This window comes from Pseudonaja textilis, chromosome 3 (assembly GCF_049901715.1).
Source record: "Pseudonaja textilis isolate UNSWEBS1 chromosome 3, rPseTex1.2, whole genome shotgun sequence".
In the NCBI taxonomy this organism is placed as follows: Eukaryota; Metazoa; Chordata; class Lepidosauria; order Squamata; family Elapidae; genus Pseudonaja; species Pseudonaja textilis.
The window spans coordinates 114,784,690-114,805,181 of NC_141992.1; the positions used below are offsets into that span (position 1 = coordinate 114,784,690).

Sequence of the window (20,492 nt, forward strand, 5' to 3'; positions counted from 1 at the left end):
GTCCATTATTTGAGAGTTTCATCAAAGCTCAGGTCTTGGAATGGGTTTAAAGAAAGGTGCACATTGTTTTCACACAACATCTATACATTGCTTCATTATTTTCCAAATGATTCAGGTTACAGGGGGAAAAAATTGTGTCGGCATAATGAGGCAGTCGAAAGAACTTTTCAGTTTTCATCTCAGGGCTCTATGAAGTGCATTGCATGAGTGGCTAAGGATTAAAAATCCAATTAGATCTTCCCTTGACAAGGGAAGTCAGATCGAGAAGACACACTGAAAGCCCTGTGCAATTAATAAAAATGAACATGCCATCAAGCACTGTAGATAAAAAAAGAAACAAAGGTTGTGGGTCCTCACAATATACTGATTTGGTTTATGCTCTGGGACAAAACTTTTTTGAGATTTAATAATAAGGTCTCTTTTCACCTGGGGCTGACAATCAGTTGTGAAAAAGATTCACACACACACACACACACACACACTTTATTTGAGGTTTAGAAAATATTTGGCCATTAATCCAGGATAGTTTGAGGGGCTAGAAGAGGTAGGCTGGGACATTGTAACTATTTCAAATCCAGTGTAAAATTGCTTGGCCTCAAAGTGTGATGAGCTTTAAATAACTCTCTGCCCAAACATTTATTACATATCTGTGGTAAGAACTTTTGGGCATCTGGTTACAGCCCGTTTTCTTCAGACATACTGTAGTATTATAACTCAATTAACAGTTTTTCCTGGCTCACTCCCAAAATAATCTACTCCCTTTTTGCCTTCCTTGTATCTGACCTAAGTTGTCTGGGCTGCAAAAGCTTCCATAAGCTTGGGAAGAGAAAACTGGGGAACTTAGAGGAGACATACAGGCCATCAATTCAGTGTGGGTCTTAAGTTAAAGCATCTCAGATGATGGATGTCCAGTCCCCATTTGAACACCCCCAAGGAAAGAGAAGTCATTCTCTTGCTGGCCAGTTCCATTGTTGGACTGCTTTTACTGTTAGGTAGATTGCTTTTAGAATAGAGTTTAAATGCATACTTGTAAATCCTATACTCAAGATGATAGAAAACGGGTCTTGATATTCTATTGCATGACAATTTTGGGGAACTTGAAAACTTATTTCCAGCCTCTTTAGATAATAAAATACAATAATGAAATATGTAGAATCATAGAAAATAATAAATATATAAAGATGTATTTTTCCTTTTTTTTTTACTATACCTATAAAAAAATTTTAGGATAGATTTGGGAAGATTATATGAATTGTTACAAAATGATACTAAGTAAATTATAGTTATCTCGCAAAATATGAATGAATAAAATTATAGTCAAATGATTGAATAATAATGATACTAGGGTATTTAATTTCTGATTGAGAATATAAGTTATTATGCAATGTAACTGTAATTGATGACTATGAAATGGATGCACAAAAAATTTGTAAACCAACTGGCACACTGTTTGTATACTCATGGAAGAAAGGTTGATGTTTTTATGTTTTGTCTGTTTATGTTTGTTTTTAAAAATCAATAAAAAATTTACAAAAAAACCAAAAAAAACCCACCTTATTTCCAGCCTCTCAGTTGTATTTTCTCAAGACAGAATCAATCTCCTCAAATTCTCTTCGTAGGCTTAGTTTCCAGTCTTTGATTATCATTATTGCTGATATCTCTTGCCAGTTGAGAAACTTTTTTTAATCTGGTGTCCAAAACAGAATACATCACTTCATTGGATCTGCCCAACTAATCATTGTTGGCATAATGGAGCTTGATTTGGAAACTCTCCTTATGTTGCTGCAGCATAAAACTGCATTTGCTTTTTTAGCAATTAAATTACACTGGAGAGTCATGTTCACAAAACACTCATATTTGCATAACCTTGTCATGCATACTATTATTAAGCCAGCTAGTCCCATTTTATAACAATGTATTTTACTTTTCCCCCCTATATGGAAAACTTTGCATTTCTCCCTATAAAATTACATTGGTCCCCACCCCCTACCCCCATATTTTCTAACCATTGTGTTGCAAAGATTGTAAACTATTTCTAGTTTCCAGGTTGTTAGCAATTCTTTTTTCCTGGCAAATCTAATCAGCATTTTGTTTGCCATTTCATATGAATCATGAAGATGTTGAACAGTAGCACACTCAGGACCAAACCTGTATGACATCTCCCTTGATACTTCACACCACTGGCATCACACCTTGAATACAGTTTAAAATAAGGTCTCTCTTTATTCTCCCAAATCTCAGGGGTCTGCAGCTTTATGCATGTAATTAATTCTCAACCAGCTCACTCACAGAGTGTACGGTAATCAGACAGTTTAATTTTAACTAAATTCTGTCCACATGTTCAGCAGTATTAGAAGACAAAATAGTCACTGTGCATATACAAACCTTTGAAAATATATAATGGGAGTAAAGTTAATCAGGACTTAACGTGTGTCCCATGGATTCCAGTGCATCTTGTCCAACTTTGTATGTTATATGGTACATTTCATGCAAATGAAAGGTGACAAGTGGATGAGGATTAGTTGCAATCATAATTTTGACATGGTGAGCATGATCTGTAATAATCAAAAAGAAGCAACTAAGGCCACATATGGTAGATATTACAATATTTCAGCTGCAAATGTTCCTGTAATTCCTGCCATTAAGAGAAGAGGAAGGAAACACAAGCTCACTCACATATGTTTGGTCTCTTGTGTCTTAGGTCTAGCTCAGAAAAAACACCAACAAATGGCCTGTGCCCTGAAGTGTACCATTTCAAACTGCAAGTGGGGAAATGCATGGTCAAATGCTTGCCATGAAAAATTTCCTACACAAATAAAATGATGACACAAGGGAAAAAAAATAGGCTGCAACTCTTCTTTGTGACATCCAGTTTTCTTTGTTTGGAGATTGTTGTTTTTTTTTTTCAAAATGTGGAGAAGCTATCAAATATGGAGCTCCTCCTTCCTCCCCATGTGGTACATATATGGCTCAGAAATTCTAGGTGAACCTCATTCATTTGGTGTGGATGTAACCACACATGACTAAATAAAAACAATTTTAATTCAGAACCCATGAAGTCCTCAAAGTTACTGCAGAGAAAGAATAATAAGAAAATAATCATCAGAAACAGAGCACAGAAATGTAAATATGCATGTATACATACACCAAACTTAAACTGTTACAAAGAGAGGTTAAAAAACCCCAAACAAATGTAAACTGTAGCATAAGATAGAAAAAAAACTGGAAAGATAATATTTTGCTTTGTACAACAGGACACCTTCCATTAACAATTTTTCTCCTATAATTCTCTCAGTATGAAGAGCGGCCTTTAAAAAAAATCCCTCATTTTATTATTTTACCTATTCTTTGTTTAACTTCAAAATTACTTCAAATGGACCTGGTATGTGTCAATAGTCTTTCTTTTTAACTTTATTAAATATATAACAGATCTATCCTAAGCATGCCTTCCTAAAGATCAGTACAAAGGTGTTCAGTGTGTCTTGCTGCCAAGTATAGCATGTAACACAAACATGCAAGCCTTAATTAGTATGTTAAGAAATAGCTGAATTAACCCTATATCATGATCTGAGTCTTTGTGAGCTAAGTAGCTTTTAGTTCAATTACTTGCAAAGAAATAAATTGAAGGACATGCTTGATACTTGTGTCAGAATTAGTGAGACTTAAAAGTGCTTAATGTTGGATTCTTTTCACGACTGGGTAAATATATATCTATAGTCTGAAGTATGTTTGACTTTTTAAGTCTAAGTGCGAACTGTGCTCAGTCTGTTTGAATTTCCCGGGATGGTCCTGAGAGAGAGGAAAAAAGATTTTGTCTCATCCCATATGTATTATTATCAATAGATCATGCCATGTCCTCATTTGGCCTTCAGCCAATATAATTATTTTCCTTCCTACTGAAAGATCCTTGGTTAATGTTAGAGGCATGTTGAGTTGGTAGCTTTACAAATCTTCACATTCAGTTTAGTCAACACACTTCTAAAAAGAAGAGTGTGTGTGAGTGTAGAAGATGGTCATGCAAGACAAATCTGATCCCTTACCCTAAGGGCACAGCTGTTCAATGTTAATACCAGGCTGCATTAACTTTGACAATTTTTACTATGCTTGTCTTTATCAGTGGCAGAATCTACTTTTTCAAGATGAGATGATGAAATTGCTAACCTCCATTTTACTTGCCTGTCTCTGGTTTCTTAAAACAGTTTGACATGCATACATAAAGCTTTGACACACACACACACACACACACACACACACACACACACACACACACATCAGGAAACTACAACAATGCCAGAAACCAACTCTTCCCCCCCCACAGCCACACATGAAACAAACAGTGCACAACATCTCAGACAAGATCCTCACTGAAGCTGAAACCAAGATCCTCTCAAAAGGATTCAACTTTGCTGTCGCTCCCAAACACATCCCCACAGAAACCATCATATGTGGAGTTGAAACCAGCCTGACCAAAACCAACCCTGATGATGCTAACAAAATCAGACTCGAAATCACCAACATCCTCTGCACTAGCAAACCACCCAAAAGCAACTTATCCAAAGAAGAACAAACTGCACTACTTAACCTGAAAGAAGACACCAGCATAATAATCCTACCAGCAGACAAGGGCAATGCGACAGTGGTAATGAACACATCTGACTACCAAACCAAGCTAACCAACCTACTCCAAGACCCCACATACAAACCCCTAAAGACAGACCCCACCACCTACCTAGAAAAACTACCAAATCCAAAATAAAAGCCTCCCCATCAGTGAAGAAATCCAGCAAGGAATCATACCCAGAGAAAAATCATCCAGATGCCCCAAGCTTTATGGTCTCCCCAAAATACACAAAGAAGGAACCCCACTCAGACCAATAGTCAGCTCCATAGGCTCACCTCTACAAAACCTGGCCAAATTTCTTGCCAAACAACTACAACCCTATGCAGAATCCATCAACTCACACGTAAGAAACTCATTCCAGTTCATCGAGATCATAAAGAAACAAAACTTACAACCTAGCGACCTACTAGTAAGCTTCGATGTCACATCCCTCTTCACCCAAGTGCCAATAAAAGAAGCCTTGACAGCCATCCAAAACAAATACAACCCCCAAGCACATCCTAGATCTAACCAACCACTGCCTATCCAATACTTACTTCACCTACAATGGACAAAAATACAAACAAATAGAAGGAGCACCTATGGGATCACCCCTCTCACCTGTCATCGCAAACCTCTACATGGAACACTTTGAAACACAAGCTCTAGAAAAATACGACCACAAACCCAAACTCTGGCTCAGATATGTAGATGACACCTTCATAATCTGGCCACACGGGAAAGAAAAACTGAACAACTTCCTCACATACCTCAACAGTCTACACCCCAAAATACAATTCACCATGGAAACAGAAGCCAACAATCAACTTCCCTTCCTAGATGTCTTGGTATACAAAAGATCCGATGGCTCCCTAGGACACACCATCTACCAGAAGAAAACACATACTAACCGCTATCTACATGCACTCTCACACCACCACCCAGCACAGATCAATTCCGTAGCCAAGACACTCATCTCCAGAACAAAATGCTTAGCCGATGAACAACACCAAAAAAACCGAACTACACACTCTCACCAACGTACTCACAGCCAATGGATTCCAAAGAAAGAAGATTACCCACCTAATCCAAAAAGAAGCCCCAACCAAAATCCAAGACAGAGAACAAGAAAACGGAAAAGCCCTCCTCCCATATATAAAAGGCACTACAGACAAAATTAGCAAGATCCTCCAAAAACACAACATCAAAACAGCATTCTGCACAAACAAAAAAAAAATATCCACCATCCTAAGAAACCCCAAAGACAAAATCGAATTAGAAAACCAAGGAGTATACGAAATCCCCTGCACAGCCTGCCCTAACACATACATTGGACAAACTAACAGAAGAATAAGCGCACGCATTGAAGAACATAAGAACTCAATCAAAAAAGAAGAAACGACCTCTTCCCTGGTCCAACACCTCAAAGCCACAGGACATGAAATTGATTTTAAAAATACCAGAACTATCGCCAAAAACCGAACACTTCAACAGCAGAATAATCAGAGAAGCCATAGAGATAGAAAAACGCCCACACAGCATGAACAAACGAGATGACACCTCCCGCCTTCCAGCCATTTGGAAACCCGCCCTCATGAACAGACGAGTACCTAACATGAAGAAGGACACTGGACCCACACCCATGAGAGCCACACAAGATGCCACCACCACACTTCCATGTAGAAAACGGACTCCCACCCATTCAGAAAATGAGAAACGACCATGGACCAGAAGCTGCACTGCAGCTGCATCACTACCCACTTCAAACCCCTCTGAGCCATACATGAAGCAAACCAACACCCACTATGAAGATGCAGCAGGACCACGAACTAGAAGCCAAACAGCAAGATCACAACTCACCAGCTCAAATCCCCAGCAACTAAGACTAACCTGAGCACAACCAAGCCCCCACCTGAACAGAACACGCCTCCAACCAATCAGAACACGGCTAACCCCCAACCAATCAGAACACAGCCAAACCCCCTACCAATGAGAACACCCCCCCACCCAATCAGAACACAGCCAAGCCCCCACCCAATCAAGTTCCACCCCCACTGGCAGTTAAAAGGAGGAAGCAGCTGCAATCTCCATTACTCTGAGAAGCACAGAGCTGGAGACAGAAGCCTGAAGATGATGAATGAGACTTCATCGAAACGTTGCCTAGATACTTCAAATCTTACGCGGGAGAAAACCCGAACAACCAAAGATCTACATATATATATATATATATATATATATATATATATATATATATATATATATATATATATATATATATATATATATATATATATATATTAAACTGATGTGATGTAGTAACAAGGGTTATTTTTGCAAGAAATAGTTATTTTTATTTACTATTATTTACAAAAATATGGTTATTGTTACAAGGAATTTTAACAAGGAATAGTTTTTACAGCTTTTTGAAACTGAGAAAAATTCCTAGTGACTTGAAATACATAGTGAGTACTTAATCAGTATATATTTTTATTGTTAAAGGGTTGACAAATATCACAGGTTTGAATATTATACTATTCTTTTGCTAACCTAATGCATATTTGTGTAGACTTTATTTGATATATACACTGTATCCATATTTCAGGTAATGAACTATAACACACAGTTTTTAAAAATGCACTTTGGGATATATAACTGCATCTGCAGAGAAAAGTTTGGGAAGTGTAAAATGGTAATAGATAAAGTGGTTATTTTGCTTTGGCTAGAATAATAATTGATAAAAGATATCCATTAAAGATAACTAGTGTTAGATCAGCATTCCCTATCCTGCTGTTTTCTGGACATATTGGATAACAGATTTGAAGCTGATTGTAAACTACTGAGATTATAGTCTCACACATTTGGAGGGCACCAGGTTAGAGAACGCTATATTTGATTGTTCAATCTATATTATTTGTATTACTATTCCTTATCAATCTTATGCAGAGATTAAGAAAGACAACCATTGTAACTGTAAGGCATCCAAGGTTGAACATTGGCAAATACATAAAAACACCTCAAAATTCTACACAAATTATCCACCCAATTGTTACCTTATCCTTTTCCTTTGATAATTAGGGGTGCAAAATCATTTCATTTTACCTTTAGAACAATTCTCTGAAAAATCATAGAATGGATTCTAAAAATCCATTGGATCCCAATACATCTCTGACTGGCATGGTGGAAAAAAGACTTGAACCCAGGTCTCTAAACTCTAACACGCAACTGATTGCAATGTGGGGTGGTCTGAACTATTTGGAAGGAAAAGGTGTAATTTATATTTCAAACAAAGATCCTTCTATTAGATCTGGATTTTGGCATTCCAAACTAAAGTGTGTTGTTTCTTGTGTTTCTGCCTCTGTATATTTATTTACTATTTAATTTGGTTTTCCCCAACCTGGTGTCTTTCATATGCCATGTAGTAGAACTTCTTTTATCCTCAGCCATGAATCATTTTTTTTGCATAGTTTACACCAGCATTATTTCTATAGCCAACATTAAAATGATCCATGTTTTTATTTGGAATTCAATGTTCCTGCTTCTTCTTTGCCACACTATTTGTTTTTCATAGTATCCATCCTGTATTAATTTTTTTTCCAAAGCCACTAAAGTGATTTACAAGTGTCTTAGCTATTTCATGTGAACACAATAAGGAATGTGAGGATTTTCTCCTTTTTTCCCACAAGAAGTTTCAGTTTGCTCATTCTTTCCCCTTGGTATCTGGTTTCAAGACATGATATGCTAAATTACCTTTAATATCACTTCAGCAGATACAGTGCATTAACTGAGTGAATTAGATACAATTCTTTTATATATGATGTGAGCTTTCATTGCTCTGTTGTCTATAGCTTGTCTGAATCTCAAATTAAAGGCAATTGGAGAGGTTGGCCCATAGCTTGAGAGATAGCTTTTAAGGGAAAAACAAGACTTTACATCTCTTTCAGGGAATAAAAGATAGAGAGGCAGCTGTTGCATATGTGTTAGCCACTAAATTTAGTTACCTCATTATTCATGTTTCCAAGGGTTGGCTCACATACATGGCTATTAGTTGTTGGCTATCACATTAAGTGTTGGTTTGCATGTGTGAATGAGTTGGCAGCAGTCTAAACTCACTGAGCTTTTATTTAATGCAACATCCATTTCTAAAGCAAAACATTTGTTAATGGAGACAGATCGCCCACTTGGCTGACAGTCATTAAGGAATAGATTCATACATGCATGTTCTTCATTTTATGATTGCTTGCAGTTATGGTCTTTTTGTTGATTAAATGTCCTAGCAATATTTTATTTCACTGGTATTCCCAGAAGTCTGGAAATTTGGATGAAATTTCAAAAGTTTGACAAGATGTTAGATTCTAGTTCTTGGAACTTACCTTAATAATATCTTGAGCTAACTAAGCAATATTCTTTTAACATTCTATTCTCCTGCATTCTACAGGCACTACTATATTTATTATTATTTATTTATTTATTTTGTCAAACAATTATTAGATAACAGGTATAAGTATAAACATGGTTATAAATACATGAAATGGATAAGAATAAGAAAAAAAAAGAAACAGTAGGACAGGGACGGTAGGCATGTTTGGGTGCACTTATGCACGCCCCCTACAGACCTTTTAGGAAAGGGGTGAGGTCAATAGTAGACAGTCTAATGTTGAAGGTTTGGGGGTTTGGGGAAGAAACCACAGAGTCAGGTAGAGTATTCCAGACATTGACAACCTTGTTGCTGAAGTCGTATTTCCTGCAATCAAGTTTGGTGTGGCTTATCTTTAGTTTGTATCTATTTTGTGCTCTTGTATTGTTTTGGTTGAAGCTGAAGTATTCATTGACAGGTAGGACATTGCAATGTATAATTTTATATACTATACTTAGATCGAACCGAAGGCAGCATAGTTCTAGGTTTTCTAGGTCTAGAATTTCAAGTCTGGTGGCATAAGGTATTCTTCTACGAGTAGAGGAGTGGAGGATTCTTCTCTTAAAATATTTCTGGACTTTCTCAATTGTATTAATATCAGATATGTAATGCGGGTTCCAGACTGATGAGCTGTATTCAAGTATTGGTCTAGCAAATGTTTTATATGCTCTAGTTAGTAGAGTGATATTATCAGAGAGAAAGCTACGCAGGATTAGGTTAACAACTCAATGCCTTTTTGGCTATGTAGTTACAGTGGGCTCTAGCACTTAGATCATTAGAGATGAGTACTCCAAGGTCCTTGATTTCTTGGATCTCTTATAGTGGACCTCAAGCATAATAGTCTTCCAAGATTTCAGAGATGCCTAACAGAAGTATTAAAAGAAAGAAACTTCAACCACTAGCAACTGAATCTTACCCCTGTAATTGAACAGGAACTCTGTCTATACTGGTCAGCAACTGGTCCTCTTCTTTTAAAATTTTTAATTTCATTGTACACATGTTGTGCATTGGCAATAAACATTTGATTTGATTTGATTTAAAACATAACTTGGTATTTAGCAGTTACTGCAGCATTAATTATAAGACTCAAGTTACATGGCAAGCTGTTTGGCCTGCCCTACATAATATAAGATACATATATTTTACAAGCAAATTCTGAAAATTCATATTGGGTACAAAATATTGTTGGTGGAAGTCCCCCCCCCACATTCATACTGAAAATCACAATAAAAACATGTAATCATGAAAGTTAATAGTTGTACATCCATTGTTTTTGAGATGGGTGGTCATTACCTACTTTAATACTCTGCTTACTGGGTTCATCTATTTTGTTTTTTGTTTTGTTTCAAATTGTAAAATCTTTGAGGCTTAATTAATATATAGAAATTAATACTATTAGACAAGAAAATATCATTTAGTATTTACAAACTGGGAATTTTTCCAGAAAAGTCCAATAAGATAATTTAGTTCAAAGAACAGCATAGAATGGACCAACTGATCTTATTTTCCCTTTGGGTGTTAATATAATAAATCCTGTATTCAATCCATAACAGGCTAATCCATGCTTATTCACAATGGAATGACTCTTTTCTTGTAATTTCTTTCCATATTTCTGTCATAATATTTGCATAAAGGAGACAAGTGACTAACTTAAAGTAGAACACTGCTCTGCATAAGCCACACAGTTACAAATCAAGGATATTAAGACATATAATAGGTTATGGTATAAACTGAAATCTGTAAACTTTCATTCACTTCAAATATGTTTTGCTTCTTTCATCAATAGCCAGCACCTATTCCCAAGATCTCTTGCTAAGAAATAGCCATGATTCCCAGGAGTTTCCATTAGGAGCTGTCCTGAGTCCTGCTCAATGAGACACAAGATTGGCTGTTCCCCCAAAGAACCATGTTGTTATTTATTACTGGGCCTTCTTCAGTGTTCAGTCTCTTTCAGGTTTTATTTCACACTATTTCAGTCTAGGACTGTAAAAAAAAAATACCTCAGGGCCATTAAAAATAGACTTGGATTTTTGGATAAAATAGCTTTCAATTTAGTCCAATGAATAAAAAAAAATTAAACAATCCATACAACAAATGTTTGCACATTCCCATCTTTTGCTATGCTATGAAATTCTACGTTATCATCCATAAAATAATTAAGAAAGGGGCCAGACTCCTTTTATAATTTGGGGCCAGACTCTTTTTATATATGTAACATACATGGCCCTTAAAACCAACGGATCTTTCAGGCGTATTCCCAGGTCCATATTATTGTCATATATTTCAATGGCACATGGGTAATATTACTTTGATTGATACACAATTTAAAAAGTCTTATATTTTACAAGGGAAAATGATCTATTCAGGCAAAGAGCCATTGTCACAAGCAAGCCCATGTTTCCTGGTCAAAGATGAATTACAGATCCAAAGGTTTATTTCCTTTTCACAATACAAGAGAAAAGAATATTTGACAGGTTTCTAGGACTTCAGAAGTCTGCTGACAACTGAAAAAAATAAAATAAAATAATATGACAGCTCTTAGATCCCAATGTAATTCAACAGGCTGCTGTGCAAAAATCAAAGGCAGCATTCAAAAGGAAAACTCTTTCCCCCTCCATTTTGTATGGAGACTATGTGTAATATAATGGATTAGTTTGCAGGATGTATGTTTGATCAATAGTATTCATTTTATTACTTGTGGGTTTTTTTCTTTTTTTCTGCTTTGTCAAAAAAAAAGAATGCAGAACTTTATTTTTAAAACTATATTTTAAAAGGCTTAAAATCTAAGTAAGCTTACAATCCCTTAGGAATAATACCTTGGTCACCAACAGATGGTTCAGAGATAGTCTCCACGGGGTGAGTGAGGTACAAAATCGGAAGGTACAGTCCAACTTTGGAACTACCTTATGAAATTAAAACAAGACACCTTTTACAGTTCTTTTTTCTTCTATAGTAGAGTTCCAAAATTTGGAAAGGGAACAGGGAAAGAAGAACAACGTCCTTTTTAAAATGTCTGCTAGTGTTGATTTGGAGTTTTAAGATTTATATTTTCCGATTCTCAGATATGGAGATAATTTTTTTAGGTAAAGGATATTTCTGTCTTGGCAAGGAAGCTAATCCAAACTCAAACTCCCTTGCACCATCATGCAAGTTCAGAGCTGGCAGTGTTTTAGATGACTCAAAGGCTCTTGGATTAGAGTTCTGCAAAATTATAGGTAGGGTTGCCTCATAAATACTAGTCTATGACAAAAAATAGATTGATTGAATCAGGATTTTAATTTTAAACACACACACACCCAAAAACCACAAACACACTTTCTTTAATCATTTAGACATTTGCTGCAGCAATATTATTAGATTTTCAATAGAAAAAAAAATGAATATTTGCATAGCTGCATCATCATAGCTGCATCATCTATATCATCATTTACAGTTTCATATAGTGATTTAAGTCAAAAACAATTAGTTCTAGTCCTGCTTAGGTACAAAGGCAACCTAGTGAGTTTGGGCCAGTCACTCTCTCCTAGCCCTAGGAAGAAGACAATGGTCTTTTCCACAAATGCTGTTCAGAAAACTGAAGGGACTTGTCCAGGTAATCATCCATAGTTAGTAATGACATGAAGCTGCATACATGCACACACATAGACACAAATTCACACACACACACACACACACACACACACACACACACACACACACACACAGGTATATAAAAATCTGAACAATTTATGAATGCTTAAGAAATTTTATTTTTGTGAACTGTTAAAAACTAACTTGACATACCTCAGTTATTCGTTTTTTTTCCCCTTAAATTATTTGATGCAGTTTTTTGCTCAGAAAAATGAAAAAAATATAATTAATATAAGGTTTGAGTGGTATTTTTACAAGTCATTGCATGCAATACATTTGGAAATATCATTTTGGATTTTTAAAAAGAATCAAAATATGAAAATAGGATAGTATAAACTTTTGAGGAAACTCATATAAAAATTGCATGGAGTGGAAATAAACCGGCCTATTCTTTTCCAGACAAGACCTATGAAAAACCAATTAAATAAGTTAGATAAATGGGATATAGAATATTGATATAGTGTCATTAGTAACTGAAGCAATCTGCTAATGAAATGACAGAAATTTAGATCAAACCAGAATACATTAAAAATAGAATACATTAAAAATAAAAAGAAACCTCGCCTCTAACTAAAATTGATATAGTAAACGAATGATAACTGACACTTGTCTTCTCAGGAATCTGATACACTCACAAAAAGTAGAAATATATAACTTCCTTTGTCACTGCTACATAGTGGGTAGAATGCTATACTTGGACTGGGGTTCAAACTCCATCCAGCTATGATACTCAGTGCCTTTGGACTAATTCCTCTAGGTCTGTCTAGCTTCCTCTGGGTCTGTCTGACTTTCTAAAATATAGTGTGACTGTTCCATCTATACTGGTCTGAGGTCTTTGGAGGAGATTAAAAATACCTGTTAGAAATGACTCTGCTAAATCATTCCATCATAATTAAAGTAATTAATATGTTGGGGCAAAACAGGTGCAAACATCCTCCATTGGCAGCTTCACTTTAAGACAGAGTGTGCCAAGACAGACAATCACTTTCACATGGCAAAAAAGAGGTGGATGCATATTACTTCCAATCTGGGAAGGAAATGTGCATTTTGGGAGGATTTTATTACTTGTGGATTATCATTTAAACAAACAAACAAACCTGTCAGAGCTTTCAGAACTACCTGGAACTAAGGAGAAATTTCCTGACATTAACCAACGGGAAATTATTTTCTAAGAAAGAATGTGCCAACTATGTAAGATCTTTCCCATGCACATTGTGATTTTTTAATAAATTGGAGGCATGTAAATAAGTCTGAGAAAAATAACCAGACCTATCTAAAAACCCAGAAGCTGACTATTAGATGTAATAGTCAGAAACTTTATAGCTAAATATCTTCCTTATTAGTATTGGTAAACAGTATTTAAAATGGATGAAACTTGCATTAATATACTGTAGCTGATAAAATGTGCTTTTAAATAATTGTGACTTCATGTGAAGGTTTCTCAAAATATCTATTTTACATGAGGTACAAGCCTCAACTGACATTGCTCAAACATCCCTTTCTTATTAGCTAACAAGAACAATTAGGAAATGTTTCCAGTAACTTTAATCTCTCTGCCTGAATACACACTGTTCATTTTTCTATGTCAACAAATGCTGATACTTAAAAACAGATTTCCATAAACTAATTTACCTATTTTTCTATCCAAAAGACATGACTTCCCTGACTGTTTATTCCATTTGACAGTGAATGTTTTGCCCTGGCAAAACATGGCATTGTTGTGAAGTGATTTCTAATGAACTCTACTTAGGAAAGAACCATTATACTGATAAATTTTGACAACAACAACAAAAATACATTATTAATGAAATAAAAACATTGGCAGCCTCTGAGAAATAAGCTGATTCCAATTTTTTTTTAGAAACCTCAAGTCTCTCAATCTAGATATTTACATGAAAAAATCATGACAGAAAAATGCTTCATTGTCCTTTTTTCAAGAATAAGGTTGCTGAATATGTTTTTTAGGTATGGAGAGGCAGATTTGTATTGGTTTTTTTTTTTTAAATAAGAGCTCCACTGTTGGCCTTTGTTGAACAATAGACAAAGTTTTTATGTAAGTATTCATTTGCTAGAATATTTGTCTATGGTATTTGGGAAAAGTTTATAAGAAAAGGTTGTGAAGAATCTACTTCTTCACAACAGTAGCCTCATACTTTTTCTGAATTCTCTAAAAATTAAAAATGTGACCAATATCATAGTACTATGTAAGAAGTTTATAACTTCAATAATTTATAGATTTTATAATATATGGGTGACAATTTTTCCACATATATATTTACAATAGGTATATCCGGAAAATTTCAAGTAGCTAGTTACTGAGAATTAAATGCAAATCAACCAGACCTATAAGTAAAGCCAGAAAATGAACCCTTGAAAGGCTGCAAGCAGTTAACAATACAAACAATTTATTGTACAATAACTCCTTAAATAAATGAAAGTGATGGAAACATTTTCTAAAAAGCCTAAATTGAATCTAATGAGAGAGCTTCTGTGGCTGTTTCAGATAGAATAAGAAATCTTATTGGAAGGACTTACCTGATCCTCTTGATTTGTTGCATAAGAGCTTTATAGATTAATGCTGCTCAGTGAGACTTGTTAATCATGCCCGGCTTAAATTGTATTGATTTAATAGGTGTATTTTGGAAGCTGAAGTCCACACATATAAAAATTGTTGAGGCTGAGAAACATTCAATTAAATGACATGGAGAAAAAAATCAAATAGAATCATTGTTTCTTTCTAACAGTTATTCATTTTTCATTCTCTTTCCTAATCTGTTTTAAAAATGGTATCCCAAACCAGTAAAACTGAAGATAATAGAATATCTGACTCTTATAGATCATGAATGGTGGTTTAGAACATTTGTGTTAATGTGTTTTTATCAATTGCTATCATGAAAGAGTAAGCTTTTATTATATATATTGTTTTGTTTATTTCTATTTTTTCAATTTTTTGAAAAATAAAAATATGTGAATATAAGGAAAGAAAATCAAAATGAAGAATTCTTTTACATAAGTCCTAAAGGCTGACAGATTTCAGTGAACCATTTTATGCAAATGTTCTTTCAAAAGCATTTGGTAGTTTTTCTGTGAATGTTTAGACTTAAAGCCAAAGTTATTCATAAATGGAAAAATTAAATTTTTTGAAAAGTAGTATTTAATTTTTGAATTTATTTGCTGCCCATCACATAATGAAACAATAGTATAATGCCTGTAAACCTTACATTTCTACGAAGAACCTAGTTCACCATAGTAAGTTTCCTTTTCAGTGCCTTCTGATCAGATTCTTGGAAACTACTTGGACAGGTTACTGTAGTTTTCTTGATATGTTTTTTCAAAAGCCATTTGCCATTGCTTCCTTCCTGGGGCTAAGAGAGAACGACTGGCCCATGATCTCCCAGTTTATAGCCTGTTCTCTCAATCACTATACCAAAATAGTTCTCTTGTAAAAATGATATAATCAAAGTATGGGCCTCTTAAAAGACTTTTAATATATTTTCAAAATATTAGAGTAGGAAAATAATTAATCCAAAAAAAAAAAAAAAAGAATGAAGGGAAATACATTCAGATATGTCCCTTGTTTGGTTCAGATGCTTTGACAGCTTCTACATAGCTTTGTATATATTAGGGCATTTTTAGGTTAAAGCATCAATTCAATAGGACAGACAATTTTTTTAAAAAATAAACCAATACTTGAAATATGTATCAGAAATTTACAATTGAAAATTATTTTTTATGGAACAGAACCAATGGTTTCAGACATTAAAAATATTAAATAGATTTCTTATCTTAGAATAGATTAATTCAGTGGTGGACTATTCCCTCAAAAATATTTTTAAAACTTTAATGTTCTTCTTCTCCTATTGAACTTCAGCGAATATTTATTGTACATCTTATCTTAAATCTAAAATCTGTAACATGACTGAATTCTCATTCTGTGGTTTAGACATGCACAAGCACAGGCGCTTATATATATAACAATTTCCCCACATTTTATTCTAGTAAATATGCAAAATATCTCCAGATCCATTCATAATTAAAGGAATAAGCAGAATTAATGGAGAACACAAAAGTAAAACTATAAGTTGCAGTCACAGGATTTCTTGCTTAATGACTATGTGTTTGCTTAATTACAAAACAGGAAGTAAATGTTGACATGCTTTTTTTGTTTAGGAACTGTGGATTTTATAACAAAGTTACCAATCCCAGTAATGGTCACTAAGTGAGGACTACCTGTATAACATGCAATATTAATTGAAGGCTTTTATGCATTTTTTTTAAATAATTCATTTAAAATTTGAGAGGAATACTTAGGAAAACATATGTATTTGTTTATAAAATTTTAAGGCTGCCCATCTCAACTTAGTAACTCTGGGTAGTTAACAATAGCTAAAACCATAATATACAGCCAAATAGAATAAACATAATACAATATAATGTGACTGTGACCCCAAATAAGCTTCCCATAACATATTATAAATTGTATTTAGTGAGCTCCACTAACTAACAACCAGTCCTATTGCTTCTGAAGACAGGCCATGCATTCATACTAACATAGACTGGATTCAGACCAAACTACAGTATATTAGAAGATGGCATTTCAGCTAATGTAGCATGTATGACTAATTAGCTGAGATTCTTTCACACAAGAATTTAAATTGTAAAAGCCTTCCCCCTTGCTTATATCTATTCTCTCCACCTCTTCAAGATGCAAAGGCATTGAACCAGAGGTGGTATTCAGCAGGTTCTGACCAGTTCTGGAGAACCGGTAGTGGAAATTTTGAGTAGTTCAGAGAACCAGCAAATACCACCTCTGACTGGAGATTTTACAGTATCCTTCCCCTGCCACGCCCATCAAGCCACACCCACAGAACCAGTGGTAAAAAAATTTGAATCCCACCACTGGATTGAACCGAGCATACAGTATTATAAAATTCAACTGGTTAAGTTTACCTAGTTTCATATATGCCATCCTGCCCTTTCTTCCTCCCTAAAGCAAGTTTTGTTCTCTATTCCTGCATTGGGGGTTAGGAGAAGGAATAATTGGTGGTTTACAGCTTGTCTCTGATTTCTGTGAGGTGGTTTATGCCAGAGTAAGTTAATACATTTGGATCCTGGCCCTTGTTCATGCTTGTTTATTGGCAGAAAAGTTACAACTTAATTTTAGAAACCATTCAACTACATCCAAACCATATTTTAAAAAATGTCAAGCAGTACAACATTTTCTGTAGCTCCCAGGAATGGCCTGTGGTAGAACATGAAAAATCAAGTATTTTCATTTGCAGATAAGGTTACAGTGTGCCTATCTTCCAATGTACATGGTCGGAGAACAAATTAGCTCTTGCCAGTTGTGGCTGGCAGGCAAAAGTTCAAAGTTTAGTAAGTTCAAGACAGGCTGTTCATTTGGCATAGGGATAAAAGCTGGAAAGGGTTTAGTTGGAAATGCAAAGAGTGTAGCTTCCAATTCGTCTTCAGCCGTAATAAAAAAAGGAGATGGATTCCACTTGAACCCTGGTTGCAATCAAAGAAAGCAAAATGTTTAAAAATCCAACAAATCACAAACCCTAGAAAAGGAATAGAGGAAGATCAGGAAAAGATGAGACCATATCACCAACACATAGTTAACCAATGGGAACCAAAGGACATGTTTTAACAAAAATCATAGTAAATACTTTGCTGTTTTGGAATTGGTAGATGTAAATGCTGGAGAAACATATTATAATTCCAATTCTTTAACCTGTCTCTTCTTTCTTCTTCAGCTGCAGAACATTATGGAGGCTTAGTAAAACCTTGAAGAATTTTGTGAGAAGAGACAAAGAAAAAAAAAATGAAAAGAGAATATTATCTGAAGGGACTAAAGATCAAAATTGTTAAAAGTAAAAGGAGGTAATATAAATGCTATAATTATAATAATGCAATTCATCAAAGTTAAAATAGGTATGTTATTATCACTGGTAACAACTTTTACTGACATCAGGACTGAAATTATGAGGTTTTATGGATCTGTTGTATATAGATAAGAGATGGGATAAGGAAAGAAGACATTGTTTGATGTATTTTAAAAGATGGTGATAAGTTACTAAAATTGTTTATTTATTGTGATGAGAAGTCACTATTATATATGTTCTTTTTCTTTACTGTATTCTTATTTTTACTTTCTTTTCTATTTTCCTTTCCATTTGTTTTTTTTCTTTTCTGGCTGTCCTGTTTTGTCTTTATTTTTAGTTTGAAATTAGTTTTTATTGTTGTAAATTAGGATCTTTAATAAAATTACTATGAAAGAGGATGAATTATAGGTGGCAACTAAAGTAACCCAGATTCAAGTTCCAGATACCCAGGCTAGAATGTAACTCCAGCTCAAGATTGACTTAGCCTCCCATCCTTCCAGTAAAATGTGGATCCAGATTGTTGGGGCTCAATATGCTAACATTGTAAACCACCTAGAGAGTGCTGCTATAAAGCAACATGGGATGGAATGTAAATCTAAGTGCTGCTGCTATTGCTGGAAAACACCACAACCTGAAATAGACCCAACAAGGTCCTGTCATGATGTCATTCAGTCAATGACTCTTGAAAATATTATTAATTTACACAGCAAATATACCTATTCATGCAATCATAGATATTTCCATATTCAACAGATGTGCCCATTTAAAAAGGACTCTTTTTTAATATCTAAACTTCCATTGTTGTTTAAAGTTATTGCTTGCAACCCACATTAGTTTCAGTACGATTACACTTTAAGAAGACTGTTGAGGATTGAATTCTTTATTCCTGAAATGAAATTTTGGAACTGAGGACTATAAAATGAAACTTTCAGTCTGACTTTACTAAGAGACTTTTCGTAATTTACCAGATGTTTTGTTGTTCTTTAGGGGTTAGAGGGGAAAGAATTGTTTTAGTAGAAAAGCCAAATATTCTGCATTCTGGCCAGTTCTTAGGCCCCTCTTTTAAAGGAACCAAGATAAAATGCAGTTGGCTACTTTTTGAAGCAGAGAAATTATTGAACTCTGCAGTATTTTAAATACACAACTGTGTGGTGAATGCATTCAAAACATGAATGGAAACTGTGTATTGTTAAAACTAAAGTTTCATTTCGTAACTACAAAAATGCAACATTTAATCTTTTCTGGTCCTTGCATTGAGAATTGTATCAAGGTCTATCAAGATTTTACTGAAATTCAATCTACATATCCTAATGTTAATTTTTTGTTAACATCTGTGTATTTGTAAAATCAGATGTAAGAAGCCAAAATCTTTTTAATCATGTTTACAGGAAATTTATCAGTAGTGTTGAACATGTTAGATGCTGATACTATCAATAAAGTCTTTTATTTTTATGTGGAAAAAATACCTTTCTAAGATTTTTAGTATGCATTTCTTCTTGAAAATTTATGATCATTACAACGCTCCAAGCTTGATAGTTTTAATAGTAACTTAACAAAAACAAAAAAAGATTTGTAGTACTTCACTGACTAATAGATGAGCTACATTGTGTCAGATGCATAAAATAGTAATCTTATTCTCCAAATATATCCTGTTATTACTGTTACTGTTTAGTTGTTAACTGCTTCTGACACATAGTGATCAAATTTACTTATTGTTGTCATTAATTAGTTTTGAAGTGACCTTGAACCAGTCACTCTCTCTCAATCCAACTCACATCACATGGTTGTTATTATGGGGGGGAAGGAAGAGATGAGGGTGTTGGATATGTTATTATCCTGAGTTATTTGTAAAAATAATAAAGGCAAGATATTAATTAATTAATTAAATATGTCACAGTATCTAATATTTGTCGTAGTATGTAGCCATCCTGTCCTTTTTAACTTATAACTTCTTCATGTTGTA

The 20,492-nt window shown here is 34.6% G+C and overlaps 1 long non-coding RNA gene across 1 annotated transcript in view; it reads left to right on the top strand.

The window, feature by feature from the left end:
• LOC148126295 (uncharacterized) overlaps positions 1 to 18,660 on the top strand; it is a 118,891-nt gene extending 100,231 nt beyond the window's left edge. The window contains exon 4 of the long non-coding RNA XR_015742593.1: positions 18,401 to 18,660. This is a non-coding gene — a long non-coding RNA (uncharacterized LOC148126295). The remainder of the gene's footprint in view (positions 1 to 18,400) is intronic.
• The last annotated feature ends 1,832 nt before the right edge of the window (positions 18,661 to 20,492 follow it).